Consider the following 16,072-nt stretch of genomic DNA (forward strand, 5'->3'; position numbering starts at 1 on the left):
TCTGAGACAGGTTCCTATCCAGGGGGAGGAAGTGCGGCGATCGATTGGTGATGTCTGCTGTGGGCTCAGCTGTGGGGAGGGAGGGCGCGTGTGTATGCTATTTACCACCCTTCGACCAGTTGCCCGGGTGGCAACCCTGGCAGCTCTTCACAAACCCTCGTTCTTATTCAGTCACTCCTCAAAGCCACGCTGTGAGGTCGGAGGTCGTACCCCATGGGATAGATGAGAAAAGCAGAGACACGGGGAGGTGAGGTGACTCACCCAGAGTCCCCCGTAAGCACCAAACGCAGGACCAGAGCCAGCTTTGCCTGAGTTTCCTTCCCACGCTTTTCCTGCTGGCCTCATTTCTCCCCAGCCTGGAACGGCCAAGGTCCAGGGTCAGGAGGACATGTCACGGCATCCCCAGACATGCCCCGTGCAGCGTTTGGGTCCTCGCTCCCTAAGCTTGTCCACTCATATCTAGAGAGGGCGCAGGCCTTGGTGTCTCCAGACCGGCCTGCATGGCCCTGGGCAGCGTCTCTCCGTGTCTAGGCCTCAGTCTCCCCATTTGGCTGGTGCGGGAATTGTGCTTTCTATCAAATCAGTGGACTGGGCGATGGAGATCCAGCAGGAAGTGCTGGCCTCCCAGGAGACAGCTCATAGCTCTTACCCCTGTCTTCTTCCTCCCTCCCCTTCTCCAGCAGGCCTGATCCCTGCGGCTCTCAGAGAAGGGCCTCTGACCCTTCTCCAGCCTCCCCCCGGGGCTGTGGCTCATTCACAGGCCTGCAAACCGCCCCATGAGCAGCGTCCTGGCGGCCTGCAGGAACCTTACACCAGCTCACCCCCACCACCCTGAGACTCTGCCAAGGCCACCACCCCAGGACAATATTCCTGTGACTCAGGACAGCGGGGCCAGCCGCTGCTCTGCGCCGGTGTCCACGGTCAGACGCCTTTCCTGCATGCCCAGTGACTCAAACGGGTGCCTCTGCCTGGTGAGCCACAGAGGCTGGTGGCACCTGCCCGGAGCTGCGTCACCTGGCGGGGGAGTGGGATGAGGTCACGTCTGCACTGGGACTCAGCTGTGGTGAAAGAAAGCTCTTTGCACATGTGGCCGAGACTTCGGTTATTTATTTATTTTTGTTTGCAGCTCTCAGCCCAGCTCAGCAAACCAGGTCATGAGGGGGAGAAGCTCGTGTCTTTCCTGCAGCCTGATTCCCATGAAAAGGTCCCAAGTTTACATTTCTGGGGTTCTCAAACTAAAAGCACCACCCAGGTCGGGAACTCACGAAGCCGAAGAATGTCTTTGGACCAGCAAAGGTGATAAGCCACCCAAAGGAGTTGGAGGGTGTTCTAGGGACAAAGGATGAGATGGCAAGGGGAGAAACAGATCGTTAGTTTAGCACCTACTGTGTCCTAGGCACTCTGCTAGACAGTGAGCTCATTTATTTTCCAAACAATCAGCGTGGGCTGGTGTGTTCAATCCCATCTGCACAGAGAACTTGTAAACATCACCAGCGGTTCTGATTTAATGGTTCTGGGTGGGTCCCAGGCCTGGTATTTTTTAAAGCTCCCCAGAGGATTTTCATGTGTAGCCGGGAGTAAGAACGGTGGCCCAATGCGAGGCTTCTCAAACTTCTCCGTGCACAGTAACGAGTCTTATGGACCTTGTTAAAATACAGACTCCAGTTCAGCAGCACCGGGACAGAGGTGTATTTCTGTTCGGCTCCTGGGGGATGCTGAAGCTGCCGGTCCTTGGACCGCACTTTGAGTAACAAGAGCATATACACTGTCAGGTCCGTGTTGGCTAAGACTTTTCGTCTGTGACTCGCTGGATCCCAAGCACCACCAACAGCACTGGAGCAAGACAGCCACAGAATAAATATTTGTCAAAGGCATAAAGAACTGAACGAGAGTCGGAGGTGGGTGCTCTGTGGCCGCCCTTTTATGCAGCGAGAAAGCCAAGGTCGATGCAACGCCGGGAGTCAAATGGGCTTGGGCAGGGGCTGACCTGCACGAGCAGGTGCCTGCTGGGTGACAAGGGGCCCAGGGATGACAGAGCAAGGGCTCAGGCTCTGGGCGTTGCCTCCCTCGGGCACCCACCAGCACTGGCCCCAGGAGTGGGGGCTGAGCCGGGTTGGGTGACCGAGCACAAGCCACTCAATGTCGCATTCACTCCCTTTCTCATCTGAAAGGTGGGAACAATCATATTTTTAATTCCAAATAGTTATTTTGAGGATTCAATGAGATGATGCACAGACTGAACATTAGATGATATTAAGAATTATTGTTTACGTTTATAGCTATGATAACAGCTCCTTCTCTTTCTTCCTTTCTTCTTTTCTTTCTTTCTTTCTTTCTTTCTTTTAAATTTTGTATCCAGTAGCCACACACACTGAGGTATTTATTTACAGGTGACATGACACTACGTCTAGGACTTGCTTTGGACGTTCCAGCAGTGAGGGAAGGAAGGAAACAGAGAAGACGGAAGAGGAGGAAGAGGAAGAAAAGAGAGGCAGGAGGGATAGATGTTCAGTCATTAGGGAAGCTGGGTGAGGGCCCGGGCTTCATTACCACCCTGTCTGTTTCTGATTGCCTTCGAACATTTCCACAATCAAAGGTTCCGAATAATAAATTAAAGAGTGATGAGGCAGGTCACATGCTTGGCTCGGCTCCTGATTCATAGCAAGTATTCAGTGAACATCAGCTCTTGTTTCTCCAAGGGGAGTGGGGCTTGGAACACGAAGCCTTCGTGGGGGGGGGGGTGCCTAGCAGGTGTGTCCCCAACCCAGAGCCATGTGCCTGGCCGCCCTGTGTCAGCAGGAACAAGACTGAGATTTGAGAGCCAGCCTTCAGCCCACAGGACCACACGGCTAGCAAAGCCGTGTAAGTTTGTTTCCAGAACAATTAGAATCAGAGGCGGTGGTAAAAATAACAGCCGCGAGAGGGGAGCCTGGGTGGCTCAGTCAGTTAAGGGTCTACTCTTGATTGCAGCTCAGGTCATGATCTCATGGTTTGTGGGTTCGAGCCCCACTTCGGGCTCTGTGCTGACAGCATGGAGCCGGCCGGGATTCTCTGTTTCCCTCTCTCTCTGCCCCTCCCCTGCTCTCTCTGTCTCTTTCTAAAGTAAATAAACATTTAACAAATAAAATAAAATAAAATAAAATAAAATAAAATAAAATAAAATAAAACAAAACAAAACAAAATAAAATAAAATAAAATAAAATAAAACAAAACAAAGTAAAATAAAACAAAGTAAAATAAAATAAAACAAAACTAACAGCCACTATGGAGGACCAACTATGCCAAGTCTTTTGCATCCATTTATTTAATGCCCACAAAACCCTGAGAGGCGGATGGCATTCTTCCCGCTTCGCAGATGAACAAATGAACACAGGGCCAAGGACACATTGTCTGCCACTGGGCATGCCCAGCATGCAGGGGGGCAGTCCCTCTGTCCCCCTTTCTTCATCTGCATTGTGTGTTTTGTGGCTTACTTTGGCTCGAGCTGTCACCCCGGTCCCAGCTCCCATCGGCCCCTCCCGCCTTCCCTGCTCTCAGCTGTACCCGGCGCCTGCACACCCAGCATCAACAGCTCTGACCCGCCTGCCAGGTCCCGGCAGGGGCGCCCAGGCACTCCAAAAGCACAAGCCCCTCTCCTTCCCCGCGCCCCCCCCCCCCACCCAGTTCCTTGTCTGAACCTAGCAGGGTGGGATTTCCTCCAGGTCCAGGGGCCTGGCTGTTGCAAGTGCCAGGCTGCTTGCTCTTCCTGGCTGCATGCTGCGTCCTGCTGCAAATGCCACCGTGGATGGCAGCCGTTCTTTGCCTAAACTCCAGCTCACCACCACTGTGCAGCCTGGGAAGGGAGACCTCAGCCTTCCCCAGGCCTGTAAACACTGAAGCCACACACGCAGCAGGGCCCCCGCAGCCAATAAATCTTGGCCCCAGGGTTCTCTTAAAGAGGCAGAACGAGGGACAGAAGGCAGGCTGGGCCCCTAGGTAGCTGCGGTGGCACTTTTTGTAGCCAGCGCCCCCACCCGCCTCCCCTTATCCCAACCCCAGGAGGCAGAGAGAGAAAGCAAACATTCATCTCGCACTTTCCGGCAAGACTTTTTGTCTTGCTTTATAACATTTAACTTTTTTTTTTTTCCTCTGCTGCTCACCCTGGGGACAGGATACTGTGGAGACCTACCTGTGGGGATGAACACAGGATTCGTCTTCCGGAAACTGGAGCCCCTGGGCTGGTGGAGGGAACCAGGTGGGAAAACAGAGGTCGTGGGCTTTGCACCTGGGCAGGCTCAGGGAAGTCGAGGTGGAAAGTTGGGGTCAGATGGAGAAGCAAGCCCAGGACAGATATATGTTATCCAGAAGCAGCATCTGTCCTGAGCAGGTACAGCGGTGGCTGGGGAGGACACGGAGGCCCACAGTGCTGGCAAATGACAACTGGACACGGACGTAGGGACGGCACCTGTTCATTCCACCCTGGGAAAAGTGAGGCCAGTGAAATCCTAACAGGTGGGGCCAGGGCACAGCCACGGCTAGTCGCTGCTTCTCCATTAGAGGTGATCTGGTTTGTCTGTTCTTGGGTATGAATATAGCTTGATGTGAGGGCTGATGTTCAATCACATTCCCCTAGACGTGCCGTGTCCTGTTATTTCTGGAATCGGGTTCCCATGTGTCTACACACCCACTAGACAAAAATCTTCCCAGGACACCCAGCTCAGCATGGACCTCAGCAGCACGCAGACTGGCAAGCAATCCGTGCGCCCTTCTCGGTCCGCACCTGGCACCACGTGCTGGGGAAGACGCGGGAAGACGCGCTAAGGAAGCGCACGATCTGGTGGAAGCCGAGGGCTGTCAGCCCCACCCCGGCTCTGCGTCCTTTGATTATCTGTGTTGCACACTGGGTAGACTTTCACTATTACCCACAGGCAGAGGACAGAGGGGCCAGGTGAGTGAGACACAGCATAGAGGATGCTCTTCCCGAGGGGAGGGTGGCGGGCCTGGGGAGACTCTGGGATCGTTTGGATTTCAAGGATCCAAGCTGGAGGGCAGAACAAGAAGTCCCTGCAAAGCCAAGGAGCCAGAAAGCCCCAAGTGTGGGAGTTCTGGGGAAAGCGAGTATGAAGACTGTGCCCAAAGGGGAGAAGCAGAGAGGAGGTAGCCCGGTCCCACATCGCTTTTCCAGCCTTTGAATCCATCCAGGAGCAATGCCCTTTGTGTAACTACCCTTAAATCCCAAACTCGCATTTTACAGATGAGCCAGCCGAGGCCACGGTGGACAAAGTGACTGCCCAAGGTCACCCGGGTAATTGGGGTCAATCCAGATCAGGAAACGTGCCCCTGAGCTTTGTCTTGGATGCGTGATTTTATTATCCCGGTGTAGGCAACTGGTGAATGCGGAAATGGAGTGTGTTTGCTTGTGTTTTGAGGAAATGATTAACTTCTGACCTACTGACCCAGGTTGCCCCGTTGCCAGAGTGCGATCCACCCGGCAGGTCACCTGGGCCAAGGAGGCCTTGAGAAAGGGCGAGAGCCTCTGCCCTGAGCCGGACTACCTGCTCGGGCCACCCTCTGCACCCTGGCGCCATGGGAGCCTGTGAGGACACCCGTCCCTTGCTTGGGGAGAACATTAAGGCCCCGAGAGGGAAGGAGACCAGGCTGATGCCACACAGCTGATGGGAGACACGCACAGATGTCCCCGGACAACAGGATACACAGCATGTCCTGGAGAAGAGGAGAGATGTTCCCTCCAGCAAGTAGCACTTGCTGCCCAGCCTGGTGTGGGGGGAGGGGTGCCCGACACGGGAGGCTGTGACTGCATCGAGCACCCCGAACTCTGGTGCTGGGTTTTCACGCCTGACCCTCTTCATGCTTCACTACAGCCCTGCGAGGCAAGCATTGTCCGGCCCATTTTACAGATCAAGAAACCGAAGCTCAAAATTACAGACAAGGGACACGCATGTTAACAATGTTACAGTTAAGGCTTCCAACCCAGTCGCTCTGACTCTGGAGACCTGTTTCTTTTCTTTCTCCCTCCCCACACGGTCCCAGCCCCTAGGAGTTCTTCTTCCAACAAGAATGCCCCAATAGTGGGGAACTGGCCCCCTATTTAACTGCTTTCTAAAGGTCTGTGTTTTACAAGTTCTATGGGCAGGAAGACGTCCCATGGAGATGGGTGGCCAGGGGCTGGGGAAGGGGTGAGCAAAGCCACCTCTTCCCAGGCCTGGGGAGAAAGGAAGCCTTGAGAGCAAGTCAAAAATGGACGACTACAGGGTGGCCTCTGGGTTCTCATGCAAACAGAAGGTCCCCAGCTTTGTCTCCCTCATCCCGTGCCCCGTGTTCCTATTCTTACAAGAGACGGAAACGTCTGAGAAGGAGAAGAAAAAAATGTCCTTTGACATGTACGATCCCCCATGCCCAGGGAATTTTCAGCTGTGACAACAGACGCCATCCAGGACCTTGCCAACGCTGGCAGTTTCTCCAGCGTCCGGCACAAATAACGTCCTCCCATGACCACACAGTGGACACCGGAGCCCTCGAACGTACCGTCTCCCAAACCTCAGTCATCCTGTACGGCCCCCGGGGCTTGCTGTACCCAGCCTCTAGCCTTTACCTGCTGGCTGTTGCCACCTGATTCATTTCCATCAAGTCAATGTCATTTTAAGCTTCCAGAAATGTGTTTTAAATTCATTTCATATCACCATCATCAAAGAGAAATGTGTCTTTTTCTAAAACATTAAAATAATTATGAAGGTAAAAAAATAATTATGAAAATTAAAAAATTTTTAAAAATATGAAACAGGGGCATCTGGGTGGCTCCGTAGGTGACGCGACCGACTTCGGCTCAGGTCATGATCTCACAGTTGGTGAGTTCGAGCCCCACATCAGGCTCTGTGCTGACAGCTCAGAGCCTGGAGCCTGCCTCGATTCTGTGTCTCCCTCTCTCTCTTCCCCTCCCCTGTTCACGCTCTGTGTCTCTCTGCCTCTCTCAAAAATAAATATTTTAAAAAAATGAAAAAAAAAAAAGAAAACATTTGAAACAATGTCTGTGTACCTGCCCACACAGCCTTGCTCAGCCTGGGAAAGCTGCTTCTGTTCCACCCTCCCCCGCCACCCAGCCCCTCTGACGCGTCAGCTGCATCAGTGCTCAGGCACCCTCACGACAAGGACTCCATCACATATCTGTCCCCCTGTGGACCTGCCAGTCCTGGGCCAGAGCCTCCTCATGTCCTCTGCCCCACAGCTCCTCCTCAGGACCGTCTTCAGCACCAGCCAAGTTCAGCTGGGGGAGCACACCGCGGCTCACCACGTGGGGACCCCAGGGCCGCAGACTGTGAGGACGGTGGGACGCAGTGCGAGCCACTTACTGCCCATGGCGCCATGCTCAGCCTGTCATGAGGATGCGTACAGCAGTTCGGCCCCTACAAACTTCTTTTTTTTTTTATGTTTATGTATTTATTTTGAGACACAGAGAGAGTAGGGGAGGGCAGTGAGAGGGAGAGGGAGAGAACCCCAAGCCGGCTCCACTGAGCTGTCAGTGCAGAGCCCGATGCAGGACTCGATCCCACGAACTATGAGATCATGACCTGAGTGGAAATCAAGAGTTGGCTGCGGAACCGGCTGAGCCCCCCCGGGGAACCCCCTCTACAAACTTCTTAAGGATCCGGTTCCACCGCTTAGTTCCAACTCAGATGTTCTCCCTAAAGCGGCTCTAATGTGAGCTCTAGAATTCCCTCCACCATGTAGACTCCTCCAAGGTGATCCTTGGCAAGACTTGATTTGGTTCAGTTTGGGAAGCACAATTCCCTTCTCTCTGTCCTGCTTTCCTGAAGCACCAGCACCTCACCCTGCCGTCTCCTTCCCGTTCCCACTGTGCTTGGCAAGGGAACCTGGTGAAATGCTTGGGTGAATGAAGATGCCGTTGGGTGAGCCACCTCACCCCACATTCTTCCTATGGGCTGAGACTTTTCTCACGCATGTTGTTCTGCCATATCCCACGGCAATCTGGTCAGCTGGGCTTTCAAAATATTCCCAGACGCCTCTCCTTCCCACCAGCCACTCTGCTCCTTCCTGGTCCAAGCCACCATCACACCCCTGGAGCAGAGCGACCTCTTCCTAAGGGGCCTCCCGCTTCCACCCTTGCCTCCCACACTGCCTGTCTTTACTCAACACAGCAGCAAGTGTCCCTGTTAAAATGTAAATGAGATCACGTCTCTCTTTGGTGTAACAAGCTTCCGTACCTCCCTATGCTGTTCAGAGAAAAGCCTAAACCCTAACAAAGCCCTACCTGGCTTGTCCCTCCCTGGTCTGCCTCACCAACTCACACCTTTCTGTTTTCACCTCCTGCTCCTCTCTGCCTCGCCCACTCCGTCCCAGACACAGGGGCTTCCTCGCTGTTACCGACACACTAGGCACATTTCTGCCTAAGGACTTTTCTGGTGCTGTTCCCTTTGCCTGGAGCCCTAATCCCCCAGGAAGAGGCCAGGTAGACATGTGGCACCTCACCAATTCCTGTTCTGCCCAGATGGATCCTAGTGGCTCCTTCTCGGGACATCTTACCTGAAATGGCATCCCAACCCTGTCATTTCATATTCCCCTGCCCAGATGGAGTTTCTGTCGGAGTATTTAGCGCTATTTGATATTAATATGTAGTTGACAATTCAGTATCCATTACTCCCTACCATCTCCTCTTAGCCTGCCCCTCCCTATCAAAATATCAGCTCCCCGGGGGCAGGGACTTTTATTTGTTTTGTTCTCTGGGATATCCTCACATATGGTGACCCATTGAATCCAGGGATATGGGGACTAGGGTACCTTTTTTTGTTTTTTTTTTTGAGGAGTCCGAGGCTCAGAGAAGTTAAGAATGCTGTCCAAGATTACATGGCTGGTAAGGGTTGGAGCTGTTACAGACACTCTTATCTATCTATCTATCTATCTATCTTCCGTCCCACTCTCCCTCTCATACTCATGATGATGATTCTGCCAGACATGGTCTTGTGTACTTCAGTCCCTTGGCAAAGCAGGAGAGGCAGTTGCAACCAGATTCCCCAGGACTTCTTGGTCTCCCCACATCATGGATTTCCAGGACAAGAGGCTCCTTAGAGGAAGCAACCGACAAGGGCCAATAATTCAATGCCAGCTGCTGGGAAAGTAAGGTTTTTTGGTTTTTTTTTTTTTTTCTCGTTTTGCAAGAAAAGAAAAATGCCATTTGGCCTCAGAAAGATGTTCTTGCTGCCAAACACATGATTTTTGCACATGGTGAGGATGTGTGATTTTTACATATGTATTTTTTTTCTTTTTTCTCTTTTAGTAAAAACAGATTCCTCTTTGGCAAGAGGGTGAAAGAAAGGGAGTATAAGAAGATTGCCATAGAAAACCATTACTTTGCGATTGCAGAAACCAAGAGCCAAGAGTCTGGAATTGCCATGGATGAAAAGGAATTAAAAAAAAAAAAAAAAAAAGAGGAAGTGAGGCAAAAGACTACCAGCGTTTATGAACCAAGAGCTAGATTTGGGAGTTGTGTCCATCGTAAAGCACCCCAGGTCTTCAAGAGTACTTAGATATTTCTAAATTCTGAGATGGCAAAGAAAGGGCAGAAGTGATGCCACTCTTCCCTTCTTTGCCCAGGGCAGACATTAGTAATCGATCACAGCATTCTTTCTCACTGAGCTGGGATGCAGACTTGAGACTCTAGGAAGCATCTACTGACTGATGAAGGTTGGCAGGTAAGATGAAACAAGGTTGCTCTTCTGCCCTAACCAACCCCTTCATTTTACATGAAGTGATTGAGACACAGAGAGAAGAAGCAAGCAGACAGAGGTTACACTGAATGTTCACATAAATAAGTCCTCTTTCGGCTTTGCTGCTGCCTCCCAGGCTAGGGCTTACTTCACAAAACTCCCCATCTCCCCATCTGCCAAGTCCCTTCACAGAGGGTGAGAAGTTCCAAGGTCCCTAAGAGAGGACTCAGAGAATTATGTCTCAGAGCTTAGGTTTCTCACCTCTGCGGACTCCCATCGGTATCCATGCAACAGGCCATCGCTCTCTGCACATCACCTCAGGTCAAGATGGATGCCCAGATGGATGAAAATCTCTGTTCAAGAAGCAAGGCTGGTCGCATATCTGTGAAGATCATTCTTAAAAGGGAACAGTTGATAACTAGGAAGGCTCAGCATTCCCCCAGGACACTGTCACCTCTCTGGAGACAGTTCTTGTATATTTTTCCTGAGTCTAAGGATAAAGTTTTCCATTAGATTAGCATTTCCAAAGTGTTTTATGGGAAGCACATTCTCAAGATGTTCTAGAAGATTTTCCACAAGATAGCATAAAACTAAAATACAAATAACATAAAATAGAAAAGACATGTGGCCAAGTATATTGGAGGAATTCAGCATACCAAACCCTCTGGTGGAAACATATTACATCTTAGACTCTAGAAGGCCCCCAGACGTTCTTTAGTAAAGTCCTGTATATTGCATTTTTCAATATGTGTTTGTCCACAGAAATCTGTTTGCACGCAGAGTTTATTAAAGTTCTACTGGACCTTCTTTAATAAAGACTGATGTAGAGGCACCTGGGGTAGCTCAGTGGGTTGAGCATCTGATTCTTGATTTCAGCTCAGATCATGATCTCACGGTTCATGAGTTCAAGTCCAGCATCAGGAGTGCCAGGCATGGAGTCTGCTTAAGATTCTCTCTCTTCTTCTCCCTCTGCCCCTCCCCGCCTTGAAAAAAAAAAAAAAAAAAAAAAAGACCAGTATAGATGTAGCACATTAGAGGGGAAAGAACAGAGGAGTCCGATTCAGAAGAACTACGTCTGAATCCTGGCTCTGTGTCTTTGATATTTTATTTTAAAGTTTGTACTTCAGTTTTTAGGTAATATAAAATCATCCAGATTTAGTTTAGATTTTTAAAATACATTTATTTGTTAGAGATAATATAGATTCATTATAGAGGATTTGGAGAACATAAAAATGTATAGGAGAAAATTAAAATTGCCCATAATTTCACCATCCAGAGATAAGCACTAGCTAAAATTTTTGATATATCCCTTCAAATCTCTTTAGTTTATTAAAAGAATCTGTAGACATTCACTTTTTAGAAAAACAAATCATATTATAATATGCATAATTTTATATTCCATTGGGTTTTACTTTTTGGTTTTCACGATAAGAAAAAAGCGTGATTAAGCAAAATATCCAACCATGTTCCATGGGAGCATGAGCTTAAGTGATGTCGCAGAATTATATCATATGGATAATGTCTGGAATCCTTGAGGCCAGATGTTTCAGAAAACATTATTATTTGGACTTGAGAAAGTTAAGACCAGGCAAAAATGATACATTATGAAGCACCTACAGTTGAACGTCAACAGCAGCCCGGAACCAAATGCACTATGTGAGTCTGAAAACATTTGAACAATCCCACTGAGATAAATAGTGTCTGTAACAAACAAAAATTCTCCTTCTATTCAGTCCAGGTCAGGTTTCTGTCACCAATGAACTTGAAGCAAACTTGCACAAACCTGTCAGCTCAAAGAGCTTTGTGGATTTCGAAATTGCACACATTGAAATGTAGGCCTGTGGTGTGACTGGCAATCAAGCCAACCCTTCATTGTTGACTGTTTTGAGTTGTGTCCAAGTTTTCATCATTGTAAGGAAGACTGCAAAGAGCAAGACTGTCTACAATTTTTTTTTTTTTTTGCGTATTCATGATTGCTTCCTCAGGATATGTTCCGGAAATTGAACTCCTGGGTCACAAAGAAATAATACTTTCAAGGTTCTCAATGTATCTGCCAAACTGCTCTCCAGATAGTCGAACAATTTACATGGCGAGCATCCTTGTATCAGATGGGCAATGTCACCACCCAATAGCCACACTGAGTATGATCACTGTTTGAGGAACGAATTCCACTTTGAAGAGCAGAAATTCCCATCTCTGTTTGAGTTACATTCCCTTTACATTCCTCTTTTTATATTGTCTTTATATTTTCCATGTAAATCTTTTTTTTTTAGATTTCTTTATTTTTGAGACACAGAGAGAAACAGAGCACAAGTGGAGGGGCAGAGAGAGACTGAGACACAGAATCTGAAGTGGCCCCCAGGCTCTGAGCTGTCAGCATAGAGGCCGACGCGGGGCTCAAACTCCCGAACCATGAGATCATGACCTGAGCCAAAGTCAGATGCTTAGCCGACTGAGCCACCCAGGCACCCCTCCGTACGAATTTTTTTATTGAGATGTTCATATTTTCCCCCTTGCCTTTAAGAGCTGTTTGTAGATTAAATATATTAAAACACAATGGAAATCACGTATGTTATAATACTACCCTAGTTTTGTCATTTGAATTTTATCTGTGCTGTTTTAACAATTCCCCAAATTTAAAAAATAAAACCTGTATACGTGTGAAATTGAATAACAAAATGCTTAACCCCATGTAAGAATGTCAAACAAAAGACCTTACCTGAAACGCAGCCTCCCAGAAAAAACCTTACTACTGTTTTAGCATAAAATTTCCTAATATGTTCTGCTTCTTTCAAACAGGGATGTATCATTTTGTGTATAGCTTAGCCTGGCTTGCTTACTTTTATGAATTTTGTTTCTGGTTTAATAAATATTCTTCTGTAACTCAATTTTTGTGAATACATAGCATTCCATTGCATCCAACCAGCATTTACTTAAATATTCCCTGTTTTCAGACATTCAGGTTGTTTCCAATTTTCATCATTATTTGTAATGCCCTGGTGAATACCTTTGTCCCATCACCCGTTCTCATGTCCCTAATAATGCCTTTGTAATGAATTTCTATACTTTCTGGGACAAAGAGCAGGTATATTTTAAGTTCCTTTCATTGTTTTGTCAGTAATAGATATAGATTTTTTTTTAATTTTAAGTAAAGTGGTTTTCCAAGAAAAGAATCATCAGGGTGCCTGGGTGGCTCAGTTGGTTAAACCTCTGACTTCAGCTCAGGTCATGATCTCGCGGTTCATGAGTTCAAGCCCCGCATCAGGCTCTGTGTTGACAGCTCGGAGCCTAGAATCTGCTTCGGATTCTGTGTCTCCCTCTCTCTCTGCCCTTCCCCCACTTCAACTCTCGGTCCCTCTCAAAAATAAATAAACATTAAAAAAAAAAAAAGAAAAGAAGAATCATGCATAATTTTTCCACCCAGAAGCAGGTACCATTGGAAGTGTTAAACTTCATCTATACCTTTTCATCTGTGCATGATGTTTGTATAAAAATAACAGGGATTATGCTGGACACACTGTCTTTTATAGAAAATCGTTCAACTTTGCTACATCATCAACATCTTGAGTACAGATGTAATGTTCAACCAACATACTCTTACTGGTCACATTATGTTGTTTACACATTCTTTGATTTATTTCATCATCTTTCTTTAAGAGTTTCAGGGTTAAGGTGATTTGGGGGTTTTGTTTCCCAAATTCCTGAAGTTATCTGTGCACTGTGATAAACACCATTGTCGTATTCTGAATTATGTCCTCAGGACACATATTTACATACGGTCGCTGCCAGTGAGGTCAGTGAGTCAACAATATGTCCATTTTTGAGGACATTGATATATACTTGTAGATTGCATCATGGTCTTTGACCCGATTTATGCTCCGTTCCGCAGTGTGCAAGACTGTTTTCCAGAACCCTGACAACTATAGGGAATTATCTTTTAATTAAAAGTATTTGGTGAAATGTGGCATTTTACTGCTGTTTTAATGTGCATCATTTTTTTTTTTAAACAACAACAACATCAAACAGTCTTTCATATGTTTACTGACCATTTGGCTTTCTCTTCTGTTAATTACTTATCACGTTTGCCTGTTAGAGTGTTCGTCTTTTTCTCATTGTTTTGCAAGCTTTCTTCATAAATTAAGCTTCTTAACACTTAATATGCTGTGGTTGTGGAAGTATTTTTCCAGTTTTACATTTGCTTCTGATTTTTTTTAGTATGTTGTTAGCATATAACAGGAGGAATCTTACATAGTCTGACCTACCGAACTAGTCTCTGTACAATTTTCTTTCAACATCTTCCTTAGAAAGACTCTCTCTGGTCCCAGCTTCTAAAAAGACTGACCTACATTTTCTTCTAGTGCCTTTGTGACTTTATTTTTATATACATATCTTTAATTCACCAGAAATTTATTTTAGTTTATCACGGAGCTAAGGATCAGAGTTAATTTTTTTCCAACATCATTTATTGAATAATCCGTCCTTTCCACAAGGATTTGAAATGTCACCGTTATCACATACTAAATATTTATACATACTCCAGTCTGTCTCTGGGCTTGCAGTTCTGTCCCATCGATCTCTCTGTCTATTCTGGGGCTGAGGGGAGAGAGATTTCTGGGGTAGAACAGGCAGGACTTGATAAGTGATTACACTTGGGAGGAGCTGAAGAGGCCTTCAAGGTCTGAGACTGAATAACTGGACGGACGGTGTGGCCATTAATCAGGAAAATGGAGATGGGGGAGGGCTCGCTCTATCCCAAGTCTCTCCTCTTTTCAATCCATCACTCACGTTTCAGGGAGAATAAATTTTTTAATACATGTTTATTTAATATCTTGGAAAAATAATGCATGCACAAGGTAAAAAATATTCAACCAGTACAAAAGGTTTACAGTGAAAAGTCTCCCTTACAACTCCCCTTAAATTCCCCTCCACAGAAGCGACGCTGTTAAGAAATTTTGTGTGTATCTTTACAGGATTGCTTTCCTTCCATAAAGCCTAGATAGACAGACCCCTCCATGCATGCACGTTCACACACATCTTCTGGACAGATAGAACCATACTACAAACGCCATGCACACCTTGATTGTTTTAACCTCAATGATTTATCTTGGAAATGGTATCATATGAGCACCCCTCGTTGTTCTTAATCTCTACTTGAAGTTCCACTGAATGATGCACCATCATTTTTTTAACCCAGCCTCTCCAGAAGGACACTTTAGGAATTTGTTCCAATTAATTTTTCTTCTTGAGCATAGAGCTGACCATGTTTCTGTTCTGTGGAAAGTTCTCCCTGGCTCTTCCTTACCAACAAAACACAGCTGAGAGCTCTGGGTCTGAAAACTGGAATATTCATAACATGGCCTCCTTTCCTGTCGAAGCTCACCTCAAGCCATGTCTCACCTTGGCCCTCGGACTCACCACCTCAAACTTCTTGGAAGCCCCTCCAATTCTCTATGCTTTTTCATGTTCTATGGCCTTTTAGATGCAGTCTCTGTTGTCTTAAAACTCTGCTCTGCCGTGTCCAACTTGGTGGGGGGGAGCTCTTACTTTTCCTTCAAAACTCTGCTCAATATCCACTTCCTTTGTGAAAACTTCTCTTAATTCCTCCTCACCTTTGTAAACATATGTACTTGTGCATTTGGGCACATACATGTGCACACGTGTACCTGCACACACACACACACACACACATACACACACACACATACACACATGGACCAAATGAGTTATGTCATCCTCGGTGCTCTCAGGGCATTTTCCTCATGCTCCTAATGCCCCAAACCTTGCTGTGTTGTAACTACTATTCATCCTTTGCAACAGGGGTACTTGGGTAGCTCAAGAGTTAGCTCCTCTGGGCAGACTCCCTTGAGCCCTCCCGTACCACTGACCATTCTGCCTCTCACTTCACTCTTCTACACCTATCACAGGATCCATGGAACTTCATTGCTAGAATTCTCATGGCCCTTTCCTTCCCTGTAGAGTAGAAGGTGGTGAACTCCTAGAAAATACATCATTATCTCCTTGGTTGTTGCAGTTCCCATGGTCCAATGCCATGTCTGATACGTCAGGTGCCCAGCTGGGCACACTCAACTTTGGTAGAGTAGGGAGGCCATGCTGTTGGTCATGTCAGTGCCTGTCCTGACTGGCCAGGTGCCCATGCCCGTGCCATTACTGGACACCACATTAGCACTCCATAAATGTTGATTGAACAGTAACCATTATTTATAGGTCTATAATTCTCATTAGACTGCCTCTGATTCAAAGGCAGGATGTGTCATGTTTGTTTTTAATTCCTCCAGGACCGGTAGCAGTGCCTGACTTGTAGTAGATAGTCCGTGCCTGTTGAAAGACTTGAG

This window comes from Puma concolor, chromosome D2 (assembly GCF_028749965.1).
Source record: "Puma concolor isolate L17-30 chromosome D2, mPumCon1.1.hap2, whole genome shotgun sequence".
In the NCBI taxonomy this organism is placed as follows: Eukaryota; Metazoa; Chordata; class Mammalia; order Carnivora; family Felidae; genus Puma; species Puma concolor.